The sequence below is a fragment of the Triticum dicoccoides genome, chromosome 3A (assembly GCF_002162155.2).
Source record: "Triticum dicoccoides isolate Atlit2015 ecotype Zavitan chromosome 3A, WEW_v2.0, whole genome shotgun sequence".
In the NCBI taxonomy this organism is placed as follows: Eukaryota; Viridiplantae; Streptophyta; class Magnoliopsida; order Poales; family Poaceae; genus Triticum; species Triticum dicoccoides.
This window is the reverse complement of record NC_041384.1, coordinates 659,695,875-659,717,935: the sequence shown is the minus strand read 5'-3', so window position 1 is coordinate 659,717,935 and position 22,061 is coordinate 659,695,875. Positions and strand designations below refer to the sequence as shown.

At 48.3% G+C, this 22,061-nt stretch overlaps 1 pseudogene; it reads left to right on the top strand.

The window, feature by feature from the left end:
- Positions 1-7,944: 7,944 nt before the first annotated feature.
- LOC119272608 overlaps positions 7,945-22,061 on the top strand; it is a 41,306-nt pseudogene continuing 27,189 nt past the window's right edge.

Genomic DNA, 22,061 nt, shown 5'->3' with positions numbered 1-22,061 from the left:
TCAAGAACAAGAGAGAGAGAGAGAGATCAAACACATAGCTACTGGTATATACCCTCAGCCCCGAGGGAGAACTACTCCCTCCTCATCATGGAGAGCACCGGGATGATGAAGATGGCCTCCGGTGAGTGTTCCCCCCTTCGGCAGGGTGCCGGAACAGGGTCCCGATTGACTTTTGGTGGCTACGGAGGCTTCTGGCAGCGGAACTCCCGATCTATCTTCCGTTCTGGAAGTTTTAGGTTACGTAGGTATATATGGGTGTAGGAGGTACGTCGGAGGAGCTACGGGGGCCCCACGAGGCAGGGAGCGCGCCCTAGGGGGGTGCCCCTACCCTCATGAGCTCCTCCTGTATCTCCTGACGTGGAGTCCAAGTCTATCAGGTGTGTTTCCTTCCAGAAATAACTTCTCTAGTTGATTTCATTCCATTTTGACTCCGTCTGATATTCCTTTTCTTCAAAACACTGAAATAGGCATAAAACAACAAATCTGGGCTGGGCCCCCGGTTAATAGGTTAGTCCCGAAAGTAATATAAAAGTGGATAATAAAGCCCAATAATGCCCAAAACAGTAGATAATAAAGCATGGAGCAATCAAAAGTTATAGATACGTTGGAGAGGTATCACCCTGGCCGTACATATGCGCGAGTAGGCGTTCAAGACCCTGCCCGTATGTACACATACGTGGCCGTATTTTCTTTCTTGCACCCTGGCCGCTGTACGTACGTGTACATGCTACGTGCGCACCTCTACTACAACACGTGCGCGCCTCTACATCGACCAGTATGTATGTACACATCCGCGACTAGAATGACAATGCTACGTATGCTTCGACCAGGTGGGTCCTGATTGTCAGGCACTTCCTTGTCTGCGAAGATGTAGCTGGTGGGTCCCAGCAGTCAGGGGAGAATCGTTTTTTTTTTGCCCGAAAGCACTTCCTTGCGCGCGAAGGTGTAGCTGCCGGATCCCAGCAGTCATGGGGGCAAATCGTTTTTTTGCCCGGACGCACTTCCTTGCGTGCGAAGTTGTAGCTGGTGAGTCCCAGCAGTCGGGGGGCGAATCATTTTTTTTCGGACGCACTTCCTTGTGTGCGAAGATGTAGCTGGTGGGTCCCAGCAGTCAGGGGGGCGAATCGTTTTTTTCTCGGACGCACTTCCTTGCGTGCGAAGATGTAGCTCATGGGTCCCAGCAGTCAGGGGGTGAATCATTTTTTTTCACGAAATACGGTGGCCCGTCCGGTGGGTCCCCGCTGTCAGGTGGAGGAATAATTATTTTGCGCGTAATAAGGAGGCACTTCCTTGCGGCTGCTGTGGACCCAGCTGTCAGCCTCTCCACGTACAGTCCACGCCCGATGGAAGTCGTTCCTTGACCACGTTGACCACGCCGCGCCGAGAGCACCAGGGCGGTGGACGACGGCGAGGCCTAGGAAGGGGACGACAGGGAGCTAGGGAAGACGCGACAGTGGATGCACACGCGGAGAGGAGTACGAGGGTTCACTGGTTCGGCTGCGCTGCCATCGCAGCAGAATAACAGGGGGTGTGGGTTAGTGGAGGGATGGCCTGGCCAGCAGTGGGAGTAGTAGGGGGCAGTGAGGCCTCCGCGGCAGCACCGCCGGCCACGGGAGGCAGGAGCAGAAGGCACGACCGGTGCTGCTTTGGGCGGCTGGAGCAAGAAAACCAGAGGTTGAAGAAGCACGACGGCCGTTGGATGGACATCGTACGGTCACTGCAGCTAGAATCATTTATATTGACTAAGTTGACAAAGCCCTTGGTACGTCAACTTAGTAGGCCCACAGGTCAGCTTCCGAAACAGTGCACCCCAGATGTTAGGGGGAGGAATCATTTTTTGGGCAGGTGAAGCTAGAATATCCGAGATTGAAGAAGAAGCATGACATCCGTTGGATGGACATCCAACGGCCACTGCTGTTAGAACCGTGTGTTGACTATAAGTTGACAAAGCCTTGCATACGCGTCAACTCTGTTTTTTAGGGGACGCGTCAACTTAGTAAGGCCAAAAGTGTGTGGCAGAGAACTTATAGCCCATTTGAGATTTGTAAGAATGTGTAGCCCATTTTTGAATTCTAATGGAATTTACTACAACACATTTCAACCAACCGTTCAAAACAGAATTCAATAAAAATTTCCATATTTTGATAGGATCCGAAATTTTTTTATCCCAAAATTTCTAGTCAGATTAAATACAATTTCAATATAAATTTATATTACGTAAAAATCCAACTAAACATTGCGCTCGCAACAATTAATGAAATTAAAATTTTCAATATCCAAAAACAATATTTTATAAAGTAATCACGTGTTTGGTGCATTTTTTTTATAGTTATTGCCCAGTTTTTATAATTACAACCCATTTATTATTTCTTAAAGCCCATTTTTTTGTTAAGCCTAATGCATCCCTCCTAGGAAAGATTTGCAGCCCAGCGAGGCGGAGAATAACAACTTGACCTGGGCTGGGTATTCCTAAAAAAAGTATAGCTGGGCTAGCCATTTTCAGCTTGAAAAAAATTAATATCTGGGCTGGATATCTGGCCTGGGCTAGATGGGCCATAGCCTGCCCAGTTAATACCTGCAGCAATGTTTTCGTTGTTGTTTAGAGGAGAAAAATTAATATCTGGGCTAAACATCGAAAAAATCTGCAGTGCTCACACCTCAAAAACACAAATACTGCTCGAGCTGCTTGGTCCCAGCTGTCGGCCGCTTCTTGTGCAATTCTCTCGTTTATTGACTACTCCCTCCTTTCCGGTTTATAAGGCTCAGTTCAAAAATCTCACCAACCAAGGTAGATGATGAGTGGTGGAATAGTTTTTGTAGTTTGCAAAAGCACCCAATTAATGCTCTTGTTTTCCTCAAAAAATTATGTTTACGAATGCATTAATTGCAATGCATGCATGCATAAAGTGCATGCATTGGTCAGTTTTCTCTTAATACTTGCATGCAATGATTTAATGCACCTTAAAGTCTGAACATGTGATGGGGAACAACCAAATTGAGCCTTATAAAATGGAAAAACTAAAATTTTGAGATAAGCCCTATAAACCGGAAAGGAGGGAGTACTACATAGGTTGACAATGATGTGGGACCGTGATGTCAGGAAACCAGGAGGAAGCAAAATAAATTATTTATTTATATATATATAATAAGGAGGCACTTGCGTACATGAGGCTATGGACCTGGTGGGTCCCCATTGTCATCCTCTCCAAGTAAAGTCATCTCCTTGCCCACGCGCGCTTTTCGCCCAAAACAGTCAGCGCCGCCAGCCCCGCTTCCCGGTGCAGGCGATTGCTCCGCCTTCAAATGACACAAGTGCCGTCCGTCCATCCATCTACGACCCAAATTAATGATACGCGGTTGCCGAGGTAGCTACTCCGGCGCCACACGTCCGTCCCTCCGCCCGCCCACCATTGCTATATAAACTGCTGCGCCAGCCATAGCCGCAGTCATCCGCATCCGTTCCCTTTCTCCTGTCCACACTACTACTGCCCACCATGGCTTCCTCGTGCTCCAGCGCTCTTCGGGATGGGCGGACGACAGACCACAAGGAGATGGCAGCCATTGCTGCCGACTGGCTGGCCGGCAGGCAGCCGGGGGACGATGACATCCCAATGGAGAACATGGTAGTCGATGATCCAGCGCCAACCCCCTCCTCCGCACCATCCTCGCCGGTGCATTGCACCATGACCATCGGCGAGGCCCGTGCCCAATATATGGATAGGGTGAGGCAGATGCATGAGGAGCAGTTCCGGGAGGCGCAGGCCGATGCCGCCTACAACCACCATCTCCTCCAGGAGCACCTGCAGGCGGAGGAGCAGATCGCCGCGGAGCAAACGGAACAGGAGGCGCTGCTCGACTCGTACCGCTCCGCCCGCAAGGGCCTCCTCGAGCGCTGGCGGTACGGCATGCAGGTGGCAGAGGCTGCGGCCACCTACAAAGAGGCTAGCAAAGAGGGCGATGAAGCAGGCGAGGCGCTGTTTGGCGAGACCGAGGACGAGGCAGAGGACAATGCCGGGTCCGACGAGTCCCCGCTTCGCTGGCGTCGATGAGGCCCTTCTTCGCCGAGGCCCCGCGGTGCCAACAACAAGGCAGAGGACACCGCCGAGACCCCGCCCCGCCAACAACGAGGCAGAGGACATCGCCGGCTCAGCCGAGGCCCCACCCTGCCGGCAACGAGACAGAGGACATCGCCGGCTCCACCGAGGCCCCGCCCCGCTGCCAAGGAGGCCGTGCTAGACAAAAAACGAGGAAGAGTAGAACACGGTAGGTCGCCGTCACTCGGGTCCAAGTAAGGCCCCCGCTGCTACCCTCCGGTTGAAGCCAAGCTAGGCGGGTTGACCATTGACGGCCGGTTAGCTTCTTGGCGGTGACGTGGAGTCGGAGAGCTGCGCTGGAGAAGAACGCTGCTTCTACTTAACTGCTGGTGCAGTTGGCTGACTGACACGTGGGCCCAACAGGCCACATGTCAGTTACGCAACTGCACCTGCAGTTAAGTCACTGAAGCTTTTGTTCGGCTCAGCGGGACATAGCTGGTAGCTTCGGTTAATTAATTATACCTCCAACGCACCCCTTTTTAGTTGAAGAATGTATGAAATGTAATGAAATCCGGCATGTTTATATGAAATCCGACCATGTATGAATGAATTTATTTCGATTAGTTCGAATTCCTGTATCACTGGTATTGGATGAACATGCAAAACAATACGTACTAGCATTATTCCCAGGGTGATCACCTCGTTTGCAGCAGTTTCACATGTACTCTCTCCGGTCCTTTCTAGTCTGCATACAAGTTTTGTCTGCAGTCAAAGTATCTCTACTTTGACCAATCTTATACAAAAAGTATGCACTTTCACAATGTGTGAAGTAAAAAGGAACAGAAGGAGTACAAAGAGTTTGAGCAGCTTTTTAGCGTTTCTGTACATTGCAATCAAACACACAGGCCTGGCAATTCATAGAGAACATTCAAAACAATCGATGATTATGCATCTCAGCGACTCACATGTCAGAGGCAATATTTGCTTCACAACTAAAGAATAAAGAAAAAATTGATCGACGCTGCTGACAGCAAAGGGCGTCCCATTCGAAAATATCAAACACATGTCTTGCTAAAATCAATGAGCAAAATTTGACAAGGTTGTCCCATTCCAAAATATCAAATGCCTACGATTGTGGAATGGGCAGGGTTTGCCATCAGTTCGGACATTGACATGGCACCTCGTGCTAAATAAACTAGCTGTTCTTTTTGTGCAGTTCCACCAAAATCAACCAAATTCACGCGTAGCTTGTATGATTTCACCCTTATATGTTGCAACGCCTTGAACTTATCGGCACCTCCTTTCTTGTGGTGGAAATGAATGATTCGATATATTCATGAACATTTTGTGCAGTTCCCATTGAAATCAAGCTGAGCACCCCTGTTTGCACAAATACAAATAAGTGATTAGTATAAAGCAAATTGTACTATCAATTGACAGTTTCAACAGGCACATACATGGTCCATGTAGAGCACACTTTTAGAAAAATGGAACTCACCAGAAAGAATCCTAGAACAACATTGTACTCACGCATCACAACAAAAAAATAGAGATTTGTCAGTCCTTCTGAGCTGAAGTTAGTTTGGTCTTGTGGGGAGTAATGTAACCATCCTTCAACTGCTCCTTCTGATGAGAAGATAGACATGGCTTCTTCATCCTGACATAATCGGAACTAGTCACTTCACGTACTCCATATTCTTCTTCAAAGGAAGATGATCCTGTTGTGCAAAGACAAGAGGACTACTAAATGCTAGCATCCCTGTTTGCTCGAAAAAAGGAAAGGAAATATTTAAAACAACACAGAGAAGCACTTCTCAAGGACAATACCACTTTTTCATGGCAGTATCTAAACAGTAGCACAACACCAATAGAGATGACAAAGCTCAATCATATGGATGAAATCAGTGGGCGAGTACCAACCTTTGTCAGGAGGCTTATTGTGTAGAGCATACAGATGAAGCACTTCTCTGTACCCATCTGTTGCTATCTACGGTGGTGGCTATGCTTACTATATACTCCTCGATTAGTTTAATGTTTCCAACATCTTCTTGTGCATTTCCACTAAAATATATGGTATCTTCAAAGAAGACCCCCGTTTGCACAAGTAGAGATAATTACATATTACATCAAGAGTGGCATCAAATCAGTGGCAAAACAATTGCTCGTTCCAGCCATAACAATAAATTAAGATGCAAAACTATATCATTACTTGTGTCATCATAGTTCCAGTGCTTCATTACAGCACCGGGAGTTGATTTTTGTTTTTCTTCCACTTGTTCTTCCCCTTCATCACTTGGTTCAATAACATACAAGCTTTGCCTTCAATGTAAGATTTGGCATGTAAATTAGGGAGCACAAGTATAGTACTAAACTTAATTTTCTGATGAAAGTGGCAAAATACAGGCCGACAGTTGTGAAATATCCTTATCTTACCTCAATGGGATATTACGGTGCACATACAGATTGGAAGTCTTGTCTCCATTTGTGCAGTTCGCTAAAATCAAGCAACATTATCGTACAAGTAGCACAACATGTGAAAGCACACTGCAGAATCATGTGAAAGAAGGCTAGTACTGACCTCTCATGATGCGGAATTCAAACAACTCACAAGAAGAAGATCCGAACCAAATTCGCCTTAACGGATAGGAAGTAAGATCTCCTCTTGTGCAGTTCCACTAAGATCAAGCAATCAAGCAACGTTGTCGGTGTGACATTTTGGTTGAACTGCACAAAACACTCTTAAAACAAAAGTGTTGTGCAGTGCAACAAAAAGTCACAATGGCAACGAGGTGAAGTAGATAACCCTGTTTATACAGAGGTGCAAAGGAAACAATTAGTGGTCAATAACGGTGGATGACACAGAAGCCAATAAAAAGAAGCATCTACCTTATCTAAATGGGAAAGAAAGCAAGACAGTAGCATTTCTCAAACGATGGCATTGATTAATATTAACATAGAGATTATATTAACAATAAAATTCGTTAAACATGCAATTTGCTCTTAACTATGGCATTGCATCAATTTTCCAGCGGCATTATTAGAGGGTGTTTGTTTACAGGGACATTTTGGTGTAGGGACTAAAAAAACTCCGTGTCAGTCCCATCTAAACCAAACATGAGGGACTTTTAGGGACTAAAAGTGGGCATTTGGGACTAAAGAAAGAAGACCCCGAGGGAGTCTTTTTGGGACTTTTTCCAACAGTTGCCCTTGCCACGCATCGCACCTTGTCTCTATTAGTTCATTACTAGGGGTAACATGGTATTTTAGCATGTCATTTAATAACCTCTAGTCCATGTTTAGTCCCTGGAACCAAGCAGGTAGGGACTAGGGAGTTTTTAACCAAACAGAGCCTTAAATTAACAACAGCTAATGAGTTGCACGGGATAGTGGACGCACCAGCACCATGTGCATCTACCGATGTACTGTGGTCATGCACAGTCTGTTGCAACAAAGAACAAACAACCAAGGAGCATATTTGTGTTGGTCCCAGTTTTGTTATCTTTAGACACCTTTCCCTATGTGAGCGTAGCAAATCTAGTCCTGCTCAAACTCTACAGCCTTGTCCCTTCCTTTCCTTTTTTGAACTAGTACTTTCGCCCCTTCCTTTCCTCTTTGAACCATGCCCTAGATTTATGCGATACAAGTTTCCCCACTACTTTCCCCCATTCCTTTCCTCTTTGAACCATGTCCTAGATTCATGCTATACAACTTCCCCCCTTCATTTCCTCTTTGAACCACGTTCTAGATTCATGCTATATACAACTTTTCCCACTACTCCCCCACTCCTTTCCTCTTTGAACCACGTCACTCCTTTCCTCTTTGAACCATGCTATATACAACTTTTCCCTCTGCTTGGCTTGAACGGCCTTTGGTTTCGGCGGCTGACCTGTCGGTGCTTTGCAGGGCGAGCAGCGAGAGCGACAGATGCAAGAGGGCGAAGCGTGAGGCCATGTCCATTGATGACCTGCTATCCGAGATCGCGAGGCAGGGCCTTCAGGACATCAAACCCCTCAAGTCCTACCTGCGCAAGTACAAAGTGGTGTGTATACTGGTTTGATGGATGGTTGGGTAAATCAAAATTGGGGGCATTCTGAGACGATAGGGGTGGATTCATCTGTTAACTTGGTCTAATAGGCTTATCGTCAATTGGGTAGCTTAAATAAGAGTTCATCTTGGGGCAGTGCTTTTGGCACCAAATTGCATGGTTGTTTTGCAGAACTTTTCTTCCCTAAGCAGGCTGAGCTTTGCTTTGCTACATCCTCCCTAAAAAAGGCTTTTAAAAAGGGATTTGTACTGGGCTAATTATCAGCTACAATTACAGAGGTGCGTTACTGGTTTGATGGATCATGGATGATTGGGTAAAACAAAATTGGGGGGATTGTGAGATGACAGGGTTGGATTGCTTTACTAAATTGGTTTGATTGGCTTATCATCGATTGGAAAGTTTAATCAAGAGTTCATCTTGGGGCCCCACACTGCCTTTGGCACCAAATTGGATGGTTGTTCTGCATAACTTTCTTTCTGCAAACAGGTCGAGCTTTTCCATCGCTACACCCTCCCTAAAAAACATAAAAGCGGTATTTCATACTCAGCTAATTATCTGATTGTTGCTTCAGCCTAAACCATTTGATCACACATAGGTTTTCTTGTTAAAAGTTATGTTATCTTGTACCATGGGAGAAGCCACTCCTACTGTATTGTATAAGCTTTGTCTCTCTTGTGGTAAAGCTGTCTCTCATTGTGTGAATTTAAAGCTCTTGCTATATTTAGCCATCCTTGGATCTTTGTGATTACACCTCGTTTTTAGGAGCTACCTTGCACAATGGAGGTGGAGCCAAACCCATTTATCGTGTTTGATATCACGGATTGGTCCGAGCTCCCACTCGATGCGCTTTCTGCAATCTTCATGAAGCTTGGGACCATTGAGATTCTTATGGGAGCGGGACTTGTGTGCCGCTCATGGCTGGTGGCAGCCAAGTCCCCTGAGTTGTGGCGTTTTGTGGACATGACACGCCACAAGGTGGTTTTCTCAAAGGAGGAAAAGGTCATGTGCAGAATGGCAAAAGTGGCTATAGATCGCTTCGATGGACGGGTGGAATCGTTCTGGGCTCAGAAGTTTATCACTGGTGAACTCTTGAATTACATTGCAAGCAGGTATTGTTCTTTGCATTCTTGAATTTCCGCACTTTGTCTCTTACTCTATATGTGTCAAATTTGGCAGTCTTCTTAGCACTGATACACTATTTGCAGTATTTACCTCCACTTAATAGCTTAATAAGTTGGCCACAAAGCATGAATTTAATTTAGGAATTGAAGTGATATCAAATCAGGCCAATGCATTTTTGCTAAACATGTTTTTAGCCTTTTATGATATTTTATTGTGACATATGTATAATAGTGTTCTTCTAGGTGTCCAAATGACCCTTCAAGACCAAAGAAACAAACGCTACGATTCCACAATCCAGACAAGCTAGGGTAGGCGCACCTCTCGTCCCCTTCCGTGCATCGGTGGCCACTCCGGCTGCGGCGGACACAGATCTGGCCATTATGGCCAACCAGCTGCCCCCTCCTCCGTGTCGCATCCTTTCCCCCAGCGGTGCGCAGCCTTTGCATGGTAGTTGTTCGGCATCGTGCGGGCCATCGCCTCCCTCTGCCCTGCATTCATCACCAGCCACGGCGGATGCAGGGTCAGATTAGGCCTCGACGCCACGTATCCTACAGCAGGGCGAGTCGTCCAACGCGAGGCATGGGCTCGGCACAGCGGATCTGGTTGCGCCTCCCCATTTCAGGTGGGCACGCCTTCAATCCACTATGGTCGCCCCTGCTCCTCTGGTCAACATTGCCATTTCGGGAGACGCCGATGGATGGATAGAGGTCTCATCCTGGAAGAACACGCGTGTGGGCTCTGACCCCGCAGTCGCAAGGGAGCGCCCGAGGCTGCGGTGCTCGGACCGCCATAAGGCCTTCGATTCTGCGGCCGGCCGCGAGGCCATCTTAAGTAAGTTCAAGGGGACATGCTTTCGCTGCCTCAGCAAGAAGCACCATCGCAAAGATTGTCGAGACCCCCTCCGCTGCATCATTTGTGAGCTGTAAGGCCATTTCGGTAGAGAGTGTCCACAAAATCCCAAGAACGGGGGCCCGAGCAAGGCTGCTCCTGCGCACCCTCAACGGTGGCTTCCGAGGCCCCGGTGAGAGATCGTCTGATCTTCCCTCCGACGACGAGCCTGCCGTTGCCGCCCGTGCTGGCTGCCATGGAGCGCTTCCTCCACCGCGACCCGTCCAGGCGCCCTGGCGTTAGCAACAAGGTGGTGGTGGCCTCCCCGATGCTCGAGCACGAGGACCACATCCTGCGGCAGCACACGGTCACCCTCTCTGCCGTGGACAGGGTCCACATGACCAATCCCATGGTGGTGGGGAGGGCGATTGAGGCACAGCTCAGCTTGTCGCCCTACCAGCTGCGGGTCACCGCTCATCACCCGGAGGCATTCCTGGTGCACTTCGGCCTACTGGTGCATTGAGACAATGCGGTGCGCCGCAGCATCCTCAAGGTAGATGGTGCAAAGTTATACATCTAGGCCTGGCATGAAGACGACCATGTGGCACTGATGAAGTACTCCTTGCACGTGGTGGTGGAGAACCTGCCGATGCAGTTCTAGTCGCTTGAGGGGGCGGAGGAGGCGCTCGGGGACTTTGGCCGCATCGATCAGCTGGATAGCTGGACCTTGGAGAGAGGGCATACCAAGACCTTCACGTGCTGGCTCTGGGTGTGGGATGTCTCCCACATCCCGACCAGACATGCGTTGTGGGTGCTCAAGCGCGGGGCTGGCTACATTGATGTAATCCTGGGCTTCTCGCCTCCGGATCGTTGCGTCCCGCCGCCATCGGGCGTTCGTCGCTACGACCTCCTGCTGCACATCGACAGAGTGGAGGATTGGTCCCCCTCTTGCCGCGATCATCACATTCGGGCTAGAGTGGGATGCCGTCTTTAGGTGAAGATGACGATCGCCCTTTCCTGCGATTGGAGTTTGGAGTTTGGACTGGGGGCATTGAGGATGGGCAGTCGGGTGGCGGGCGCCGCGCTGCCCCTCTGGCTGTGGCCACGGGCTATGGTGGGCATCCCCAAGGTCACGACAGGCGAGACCACGGCGACGACAGCACCAGGAAGGATGCTTTCCTGGGTAGCTCGTGCGACACGAAGGGCAAGTCAACGGACGTCATCGAGGCACCACATAAAGGGCAAGTCGACTGACATCGGCCTAGGCATCGCAACAGAACACCGTCGGAGCACCGCCAGGCTGGCTTGGTTAGAGGTCGCTCCAAGGAGCGGGCGGTGCGTGCATCCAGGGTGTGCGCCACCCCTCTGCTGCACGCTATGCCTTCGCAGCCCCTGCTACCCCAAGCCTCACCATGCCAGGAGATCCAGGAGCAAGACCCTGTCGCTGCTTTCTTCATGTTCCCCGGTAGGCGCACCCTGTCCCTTCCCCCGCACACGGACTGCATGCAGCTCCAGATGGAAAATGCCATTCTCGAGGCTTTGGTCACACTGCTGGCTTTCGAGGATGATGGATGGTCTTCGCCACATTTGAGGAAGAGCAAGAACAACTTCAGAGAGGAAACAGAGCATCTCGAGGACGACATCCTGCCATGCATCGCTAACCTCGCTTCGTCGTTGGTGCACCCCTGCTTCAATTCTTTTACCCCTGCAGTGGTGGGATTCCATGTCACTGCGAGCACGCAGCAGGTGCGGCGCATGCAGATCGAAGGCACCGACGAGGGAAGCTCGGACGAGGTGGCCACCCCAAGACTGTTCACTGAGGTGCCTCCACGACCGCCGCCGCGTGCACACCACTCTGCTTCACCAAAGACCAGGGCAAGTTCTGCACCATCGCATCGAAGCGCTCGCCAGGCGGCCATGGGCTGCACGGTGCCCGTGGCCCAGCGGGCAGCGCTGCACCTGATCCAGGAGCTGTGTGGCCTAGGCCAAATGACAAGATGACCCCCGAGGCCGTGTCTGAGCTGCTGAAGCGCTTCGAGGAACCACTTTCAGCCAAGGACATTGCTGCCACTTTGAAGCTGACGTGCCTTGACTTCGCCGCCATGAAGATTGCCGCGGGCATGGCAGGCGGAGAAGATGCAGAGTGGTCATGTCAGTAGTCCTCGTTAGGCTTCGTCAGTGGCTGATCTTTAATCAGTTTGAGTTAGGTCTAGTTTCCTTCATGTGTAGTAATCATATGGTTGGTGCTAGTGGTAGAGCTATATATGATAGATGGATTCTTGGGTCTATTGGCGGCCGTCGCCGCCCCATGGCATGATGTAAGGTGTATTGTGTTTCTTTCAATAGTAACTGTAGTTGACAGAGCAATGATCGGTCTCCCCATGAGTAACTCAAACTACAAGATCGTGTCATGGAATGTGCGGGGACTAAACAACCTCGCGAAGTGATCGACGACTCGGGAGGTAGCGAGTGCGCATAGGATCGCCATCCTTAACTTGCAGGAAACGAAAGTGGATATGTGGTCACCTCAGCTTGCGTCGGAAATAGGTGGTAGCCAACTTCAGGGCTGTGTGGTCTTGCCGGGGTTGGGGGCACGGGGCGACGCTGCTATCTTTTGGGATAAGCAACAGGTCAACGTAATCACACACGCCATTGTCTCCTTCTCGATCACAGTTAGAGTTGAAATCCTTAGCAGCAGAGAGCATTTTTGGATGACCACGGTTTACGGGCCATTAGAGGATGACCAGAAGGCGCTCTTCTTGTTTGAGCTAGCTGTTGTCGCCCCCCCTTTAGCTGAACCTTGGATGTTAAATGGCGATTTCAATATGATCTACGAGGCAAGAGACAAAAACAACACAAATCTCAACAGAAGGATAATGGGGAGATTTTGCAAGGCAATTGATCTGGCAGGGTATAGGAAATAAAGTGCAAAAACAGAAGATTTACCTGGAGCAGCGAGTGTAAAGAACCCACCTTGTGCAGCATCGACAAGGTCTTTTGCAACATCGCTTGGGAAACCATGCACCCTGTGTATATGTTGATGGATGCATCCACATCGTTCTTGGACCACTGCCCTCTGGTGTTGGCTAATGCTGAAGCTTCGTTCAAAGTGGTCAGGGTTCGTTTTGAAGACTTCTTACCTTGTTTCCCTCACTTCTTTGGACGATGCAACATGCATGGGAGAGATTAGTGCCGCACAACTGCCCCTTCGTCAGGGTTAAGATGAAAATGCAGAGAGTGGCTTTGGATCTTAAGACATGGAGAAAAGCGCTCTTCGAGGGTGCAAAGTTACAGCTCCACATGGCCAACGAGAAATTCTTTGGCTGGACGTGTCACATGAATTCAGAAATCTGTCCGAAGATGAATGCAGACTGCGCAAGCTTCTGAAGATGAAGGTGCTTGGGCTGGCGGCCATAGAGAGGGCTATGAGGTGTCAGGCATCAAGGATTACGTGGCTCAGGGCAGGTGATGCTAGCACAAAGTTTTTCCATGCGAAAATGCGTTCCCGCAGGAGGAAAAATTTCATCCACTCAATCAAAGTTGCCGATGTGGAGAAGTCTGAACATTACGAGAAGGCACAGACAGTCCATGATTATTTGTGGGGATTCTTGGGCGAAAGAAAACAAAGACGCTGCTGCATGGCATGGACATTCCCTTCACGAAACCTAAAGTGTGGGCTGCAATTGCGGCGTCCCCGGTGGCTAGATGGTTTTTCTGGCAGGTTCTTCAAATCATGTTGGCATATAATCAAGGATGATATCATGGTGCTTTTTCAGAGATTCTATCAGCCCGCGGGGGTAAATTTTGCAGACTTGAACAAAGCCTTCATTGCCTTGCTGCCAAAGGACGGGGCCATTGAACTGAATCACTATAGGCCAATTAGCTTGATTCACTCGATCACGAAGCTCATCACAAAGGCAATCAAGCACATGATCTCGCGGGCACAAACAGCTTTCCATAAATGGAAATGCATTCACGACATCTATCTCCATGTGGATGGTTGTGTTAAAGCGTTGCACCGCGAAAAGAAGCCTGCACTGCTTTTTAAATTGGATATCGCGAAGGCATTTGACTCACTGTCGTGGGAATACCTCCTGGAGCTGCTACAGAGGTTGGGGTTCACCTCAAGATGGCGTGACTGGATCTCCTTGATGTCCTCGGCATCGTCGGAGGTGCTGCTAAATGGTGCACCAGGAGAGCAAATATGGCATAGGCAGGGTCTCAGGCAAGGCGATCCCCTATCGCCCTTGCTGTTCATCCTTGCTATTGTTCCTCTTCATTCCTTGCTGGTTGTGGCAACTAAGAGCAACTCCAATGGGCTGGACGACTATTTTGTCCGCTTTTTGTCCGCTTGGGTCGGCTAGGCGGACACGAACGTCCGCTTCCGCGTTTGGGTCGACGCATGCGCCAAACGCTGGCCCGACCCATTTGGAAGGCGCGAGAAAAAAGAATGCATGCATATTTAAAATAAAAACAACATTAATTAAACATTAAAGCCAGTGACGAAGGCCGGTGAGAGTCCACGTGTCCACATTTGCATTTAAGAAAACTAAAACCAAACTAAACTACGAGGCGGCGTGCTGCCCTAGGCGTCGTCGTCGTTCTCGGGGTTGTCAATGAGCGTCAGCGCAGGGCCGACTCAGGGGAACACCGTGTTCTAGAGAGCGCTCATGTCGGGCACGGGCTGTGCCGCCGCGGCCTGGCGCGCCTCCTCGGCATCGCGCTCGAGCATCTCGAGGTACTCGCCGTGGCGGCGCACCTCGGCCAGCCGTCGCTGGCGCCAATGTTAGAGGTACGCCGCCTCCTACGCGGGTGTCGCCCCAACCCAGACCGGTGGCGCGCTGACCCACTCGCGCACTACTCCCGTCCAGGAATAGCGCTCGATGGGGAACGACTCCGGCTCCGGCTATGGCTCGGCTTTGACAGGGGACGACGGGGTCACCGGCGGCAGGACGCAGTCGTCCGCCGCGAAGAGGGCCATGGCCTGCGCCATGGCTGCCTCATACGCCACCACCTCTTCCTCAGTCGTCGCCGCCCTATGACGCTCGTCCTCCTTGCTCTCCCGGTAGACCGCCGCAAGGGCTGCCTGGTAGGCGGCCTCCGCTGATACGTCTCCGCCGTATCTACTTTTTCAAACACGTTTGCCCTTGTTTTGGACTCTAACTTGTATGATTTGAATGGAACTAACCCGGACTGACGCTGTTTTCAGCAGAATTGCCATGATGTTGTTTTATGTGCAGAAAACAAATATTCTCGGAATGACCTGAAACTCCACGGAACATCTTAGAAAAAATATAAAAAAATCCTTGCCAAGATAAAGACTAGGGGGCCCACACCCTGTCCACGAGGGTGGGGGGCGCCCCCTGGATGCCCTCCGACGCCAACTCCAACTCTATATATCTGCTTTCGGAGAGAAAAAAATTAGAGAGAAGAAATCATCACGTTTTACGATACGGAGCCGCCGCCAAGCCCTAAAACCTCTCGGGAAGGCTGATTTGGAGTCTGTCCGGGGCTCCGGAGAGGGGGATTCGTCGCCGTCGTCATCATCAACCATCCTCCATCACCAATTTCATGATGCTCACTGCCGTGCGTGAGTAATTCCATCATAGGCTTGCTGGACGGTGATGGGTTGGATGAGATTTATCATGTAATCGAGTTAGTTTTGTTAGGGTTTGATCCCTAGTATCCACTATGTTCTGAGATTGATGTTGCTATGACTTTGCTATGCTTAATGCTTGTCACTAGGGCCCGAGTGCCATGATTTCAGATCTGAACCTATTATGTTTTCATGAATATATGTGAGTTCTTGATCCTATCTTGCAAGTCTATAGTCACCTACTATGTGTTATGATCCGGCAACCCCGAAGTGACAATAATCGGGACCACTCCCGGTGATGACCATAGTTTGAGGAGTTCATGTATTCACTATGTGCTAATGCTTTGTTCCGGTTCTCTATTAAAAGGAGGCCTTAATATCCCTTAGTTTCCGATAGGACCCCGCTGCCATGGGAGAGTAGGACAAAAGATGTCATGCAAGTTCTTTTCCATAAGCACGTATGACTATATACGGAATACATGCCTACATTACATTGATGAATTGGAGCTAGTTCTGTGTCACCCTATGTTATGACTGTTACATGATGAACCGCATCCGGCATAATTATCCATCACTGATCCGGTGCCTACGAGTTTTCCATATACTGGTTTACGCTTATTTACTTTCCTGCTGCTACTGTTACAATCACTACAAAATACCAAAAACATTATTTTTGCTGTCTTTTACTTTTGTTGCTGCTACCACCACTATCATATTACTGTGCTACTAAACACTTTGCTGCAGATACTAAGTTTCTAGGTGTGGTTGAATTGACAACTCAGCTGCTAATACTTGAGAATATTCTTTGGCTTCCCTTGTGTCGAATCAATAAATTTGGGTTGAATACTCTACCCTCAAAAGCTGTTGCGATCCCCTATACTTGTGGGTTATCAAGACTAGTTTCTGGCGCCGTTGCCGGGGAGCATAGCTCTATTCTTTGAGTCACTTGGGATTTATATCTACTAGACACTATGAAGAACTTGAAAGACGCTAAGACAACAATTTATCCCTCAACTATGAGGGGAGGTAAGGAACTGCCATCTAGCTCTGCACTTGATTCTCCTTCTGTTATGAGTAAGCTAGCGACACCTAAACCTGCTTCTGCTATTCGTTCCGATATGTCGCATGTTATTGATGATGCCACTTCTGCTATGCATGATACTTATGATGAAACTGCTTCTATGCCTGATACAACTGTGCCCCTTGGTGAATTTCTTGATGAACAAATTGCTAGGGCTAGAGAAAAAGAAATTATTGAATCTGAATACGATGATGATAGTGATGATGAAAATATGCCTGTTATCCCTGAGGGTTATCTTTTTGATATGGAATCTTCAGCCGCTATTTTAGCTTGCAGGGATAGATATGAGCTTAAGAGGTTATTAGTTAAATGGAACAAAGAACCACTTAGAGATAAAATGAAACCCGACCCTGCTTTTGCTACTTCACCTATATGTGTTCCTGATAAGGATTATGAATTCTCTGTTGATCCTGATATAATTACTTTGGTTGAATCTGATCCGTTTTATGGCTATGAATCTGAAACTGTTGTGGCACATCTTACTAAGTTAAATGATATAGCTGCCCTGTTTACTAATGATGAGAGATCGCGTTACTTTTATATACTCAAAATATTTCAGTTCTCATTAAAGGGTGATGCTAAGATATGGTTTAATTCTCTTGATCCTGGTTGTGTGCGTAGTCCCCAGGATATGATTTATTACTTCTCTGCTAAATATTTCCCTGCTCATAAGAAACAAGCTGCTTTGAGGGAAATATACAACTTCATGCAAATTAAAGAAGAGAGTCTCCCACAAGCTTGGGGGAGGCTTCTCAAGTTACTTAATGCTTTGCCTGATCATCCTCTTAAGAAACCTGAAATACTTGATATCTTTTATAATGGACTAACCGATGCTTCCAGAGATTACCTGGATAGTTGTGCTGGTTCTCTTTTCAGGGAAAGAACACCGGATGAAGCTGAAATTCTATTGAATAATATGTTGACAAATGAAAATAATTGGGCACCTCCCGAGCCAGCTCCTGCTCCAATTACTGAGTCTATTCCTAAACCAACTCCGAAGAAGAGAGGTGTTCTATTCCTCAGTCCCGAAGATATGCAAGAGGCAAAGAAATCTATGAAATAAAAATGTATTAAAGTTGAAGATGTTAAGAATTTACCTCCTATTGAAGAAATACATGGTCTTAATATACCGCCTGTTGAAGAAACATAGGATCTCAATTCTTTATTTATTGAAGAACCTCCTGATCCTGATATCCCGACACAGGTAGTAAAGGTAAATTCTCTCTATAGATATGATAAAGCTGAAGTCCCTCCTACTAAAATTGCTAGTCAGTGTTTGGATGAGTTTGATAACTTTATGTTTAAGCAAGACGACTCCAATGCTTATTTTGGTAGACAATTAAAAGAAAATGCTTATATGATTAGACGCTTGGGTGATTATATGGCTAATATTAAAGGTGAACTTAAACTTGTTAGCAAACATGCTTCTATGGTTACCACTCAAGTAGAACAAGTACTTAAGGCTCAAAAAGAAGTGCTTGATGAAATGAATAGTAAGAAAAATGATTATGCCGTTAGAGTGGCTACTAGAACTGGTAGAATGACTCAGGAACCTTTGTATCCTGAAGGCCACCCTAAGAGAATCAAGCAAGATTCTCAAAGAAATAATATTGATGTTCCTAGTTCTTCTAAAAAGAAGAAGAAGAAAAATGATAGAACTGTGCAAACTTCTAGTGAACCTATTGCTGAACCACATGATAATCCAAATGATATCTTTATGTCAGATGATGAAACACAATCTGGTAATGAACATGAACCTAATGAAAATATTAATGATGATGTTCATGATGATGCTCAACCTAGTAATGATAATGATGTAGAAATTGAACCTGCTGTTGATCTTGATAACCCACAATCGAACAATCAACGTTATGATAAAAGAGACTTTGTTGCTAGGAAACATGGTAAAGAAAGGGAACCTTGGGTTCCGAAACCCATGCCTTTTCCTCCAATGTCACACCCTAGCTAGTTATGCATTAGAGTGTTGCATCATGTTTACTCTTTCATCAGAAACTTGAAATGGGGATGACAGAACCCCCAGTCCCCTCTGAAACCAACTAGGGTTTACTAAAATAATTTTCAATGAACCTGAAATGCCCTTCTAAAATGCCCATCATTTTTGTCTTGGTTCAGAACCTCTGCCAAAAGTGGTGCACATTTTCCTAGGCCATCCTAGGGTTTTTGAATTAATTCATAAATATTTGAATTTGGGCATTTAAAATTATATAAAATATTTAAATGCTCAAATACCTCCAAACTAAAATGTTTCATGTTGGAAATAAACCAACTATGGACCAGGAGTGATTTGGTGATTTTTGAAGTTGCCTAGGTATTTTATTAAATTCAACAAAGTTGCAGATTTATTTAATAAAAACAGAAACAGAAAAAAAAGGGGAAAGCTTACCTGGCGCCTGCCCCCGGCCCACCTGCCGGCCCAGCCCAGCACCGCTCCAGCGAGCTGCTTGCCGGCCAGGCAGGCAGGCAGGTGCCCGACGGCGACCGCAGCGTGCGCCACGCACCTGCTCGCCGCCTCGCCGCCTCCCTCGCCCGGCTAACGCCGTGGATCAGCCTCCCTCTCTCCCCCGAACCCCCCAGACACCCCCTCTCCTCTCCAGCTCCTCCCCCTCGCACGCCCCAGCCATGGCCGACGCCATCGCCGCCACCCCCTCGCCGTAGCCACGCCCTCCGTCCACCCCACGCCGTGCCACCGTGTCCAGGAGCTCCGCCGCTGTCCACTTCATCGAGCAGCCGAGCCCCGAGCGCTCGCAACGCCCGAGTCCACCGCACCGACCTCGCCCGAGCTCACCGTCGCCGGAGATCCCCTTCAACGTCGTCGTCGCTCCGGTCCATCTCCGGCCGCACCAAGGACTCCGTCGCACTCACTGTGAGCTTAGCCATCTTCCCCTCCCTTCCGTTCTTGCTCCCGAGCCGTGTAGCAACCTCCCGGAGCTCAACCGCACCCACCGCCGTGGAGCTCGTCGCCGACGTGCTCCCGGTCATCCTCCGGCCACAAACTGGTGTCCATCATGCTCACCGTGTCACGTAGCATCTAGCTAGCCACTCCCCGAGCCTCACCGACCCCTCTAGCGTCAAGTTCGTCTTCGGCCGAACCCCGGTGGCTGCCAAAGTCGTCGCCGGCGCCAACTCCGGCCACCCCGACCCCAACGGACTCCGCCAAGAGCTGCGGTTTGTCCTCAGCTCCACTCCGGTGGTCTCCGCGGCCCATTTGGTGGCCGAAATGGCCAAAACCACTCCCGCCGCCGCGTCGGGCTCGCCGGCGGCTAAACGCCGGCGTCGCTGGCTTTGACTTTGACCACGGGTGGGCCCTGGTTGACTCCCCTGAGTCAATGACAGGTGGGGCCCAGCCCTGTTAATTAAACAGGATTAGTTTTAATTAAGTTTTAATTAAAATAATCACCCTGACATGCGGGACCCACTGTCAGGTTTGACCCAAACCTGTTTCGTTGACCTGCTGACGTCACACTGACGTCAGGCTGACGCAGTAATTGATTTTCTGGATTTAATTTAAATCAGGAAATTCCAGAATATTATTTAAACTTCAAAAATTCATAACTTTTATTCTGTAACTCCAAATTGGACAAATTATATATGAAAAATGATCAGAAAAATTCAATCTATCCATCTGTACTATTTTCATGCATGATCAAACAAGTTAAATTGATGTTTCAAGCAGAACAAGGAAAAGCACTTTAAAAGGCCATATATGAGTTTGAACTTTGAATCAATGATTCAAATTAGTTCAAACCCATCTGTTCCTAGTTGCATTAGCCCAATACACTCATTTTGCCATGTTCATGCATGCATCATATTGTTGCATACTGTTTGGTAATGTTTGTGTATCGGTGCTCTCTGCGGCAGGTTCTGCCCCCGAGGAGTACCGTGATAACCCCGACGAAGAGCAATACCAGTGCATCGAACCATCAGGCAAGCAACCAACCATTTGATCATATCGACACAATCCCATGTTCTCGCTCCTGCTCTCTTTTACTGCATTAAGACAACGCGTTTCAAACTGCTGTGTGCTACGGTAGTTGAACCCATTTCCTCTGCATGACCTGTCATTGCCACAGTAACTAGATGAAACCCACTAGCATGTGTAGGAGTTGTTTGAGCCATATGTATGTGTTGTTCCTACCTTGCTATGCCTGCTATGCTTAGAGTCGTGTCAGGTCTGGTTCATCTGGGTGATGGGCTAGAGTGAAATGTTATGTCGGTAATGAGAGCGGTGTGGTGAACACGATTTGGTAAAGGTATCGATGAGAGGCCATGTAGGAGTACATGGTGGGTTGTTTCATTGAAGCCGACCTTAAGCACTGAGATCTGTATGCGTGATTTAAGATACAGCTACTACCATGCATTGGGCCCTGAAATATGACCCCGCTCGACTTCTTATTCACCCTAGCTCTCTGTCCAGGAGTTGCAAGTAGTTTCTGGTGTTTGTAGCCTACTGGAGGCCGTGGACAGCGCTGACCGTAGGGGTGGGCTGTGATGCGGTAGGTACGTGGCACGGTGTACCGAATACCCGATAGGTATCTCGGGAACCCTGTTCACATCGTTCGGGGCCGTATGGGAAACCTCGGCCGGACTCCCTGCGGATGGAACCTGAATAGGCGATAAACCTGGACTAGAGGCTTAAGTGTTTAGGTAGGTCGTGGTCTACACCCACGTCGGCTTTCGCTTGAAGTCTGCCGAGCACATGTCGTGTGCAGATGCTAAGTGGTGGAAACATGTATGAAGAAGTACACCCCTGCAGGGTTACCATAATCTATTCGAATAGCCGCGTCCACGGTAAAGGACTACTTGGTTGCCTATACAGTTCATAGACAAGTAAATGGAAACTGTTAAAAGCCTCAAGATAAGTGTGAGTGCCGAGGATGGCTCTTCCGTAGGAAGACGGAGGTGGATCCTCGGTAGTGTATTGAAGTGGTGAGTAGTGGACTCATGTGCGCAAAACCATTTCAAGTTGGAGTATCGTAGGATAGTCTAGCCAAGGGTCAAAGCTGGCTTGCTGCAATAACTCCACCAACCCTTCTTGATACTAAGCATGTATGTAGGATCTGATGTAAGTCTTGCTGAGTACCTTTGTACTCATGTTGCTATAATTTACATTTTTACAGAAGACGCTGCAACCCCTTCTGATGGGTTCTATGTAGACGTGGACATCAACGAGTAGGCTAAAGACCCAGGTGGTGACCCTGAGCTTGTGAAGGACCTTGTAGTATAGCTAGGCTTCCCAAGCCTCCTTTATTTTACTAGTTGTCTGTACTCAGACAAGTTACTTCCGCTGCTGGTTTGTATGACTGTATGACTTGTATGTTGGGTCGCGAGACCCGT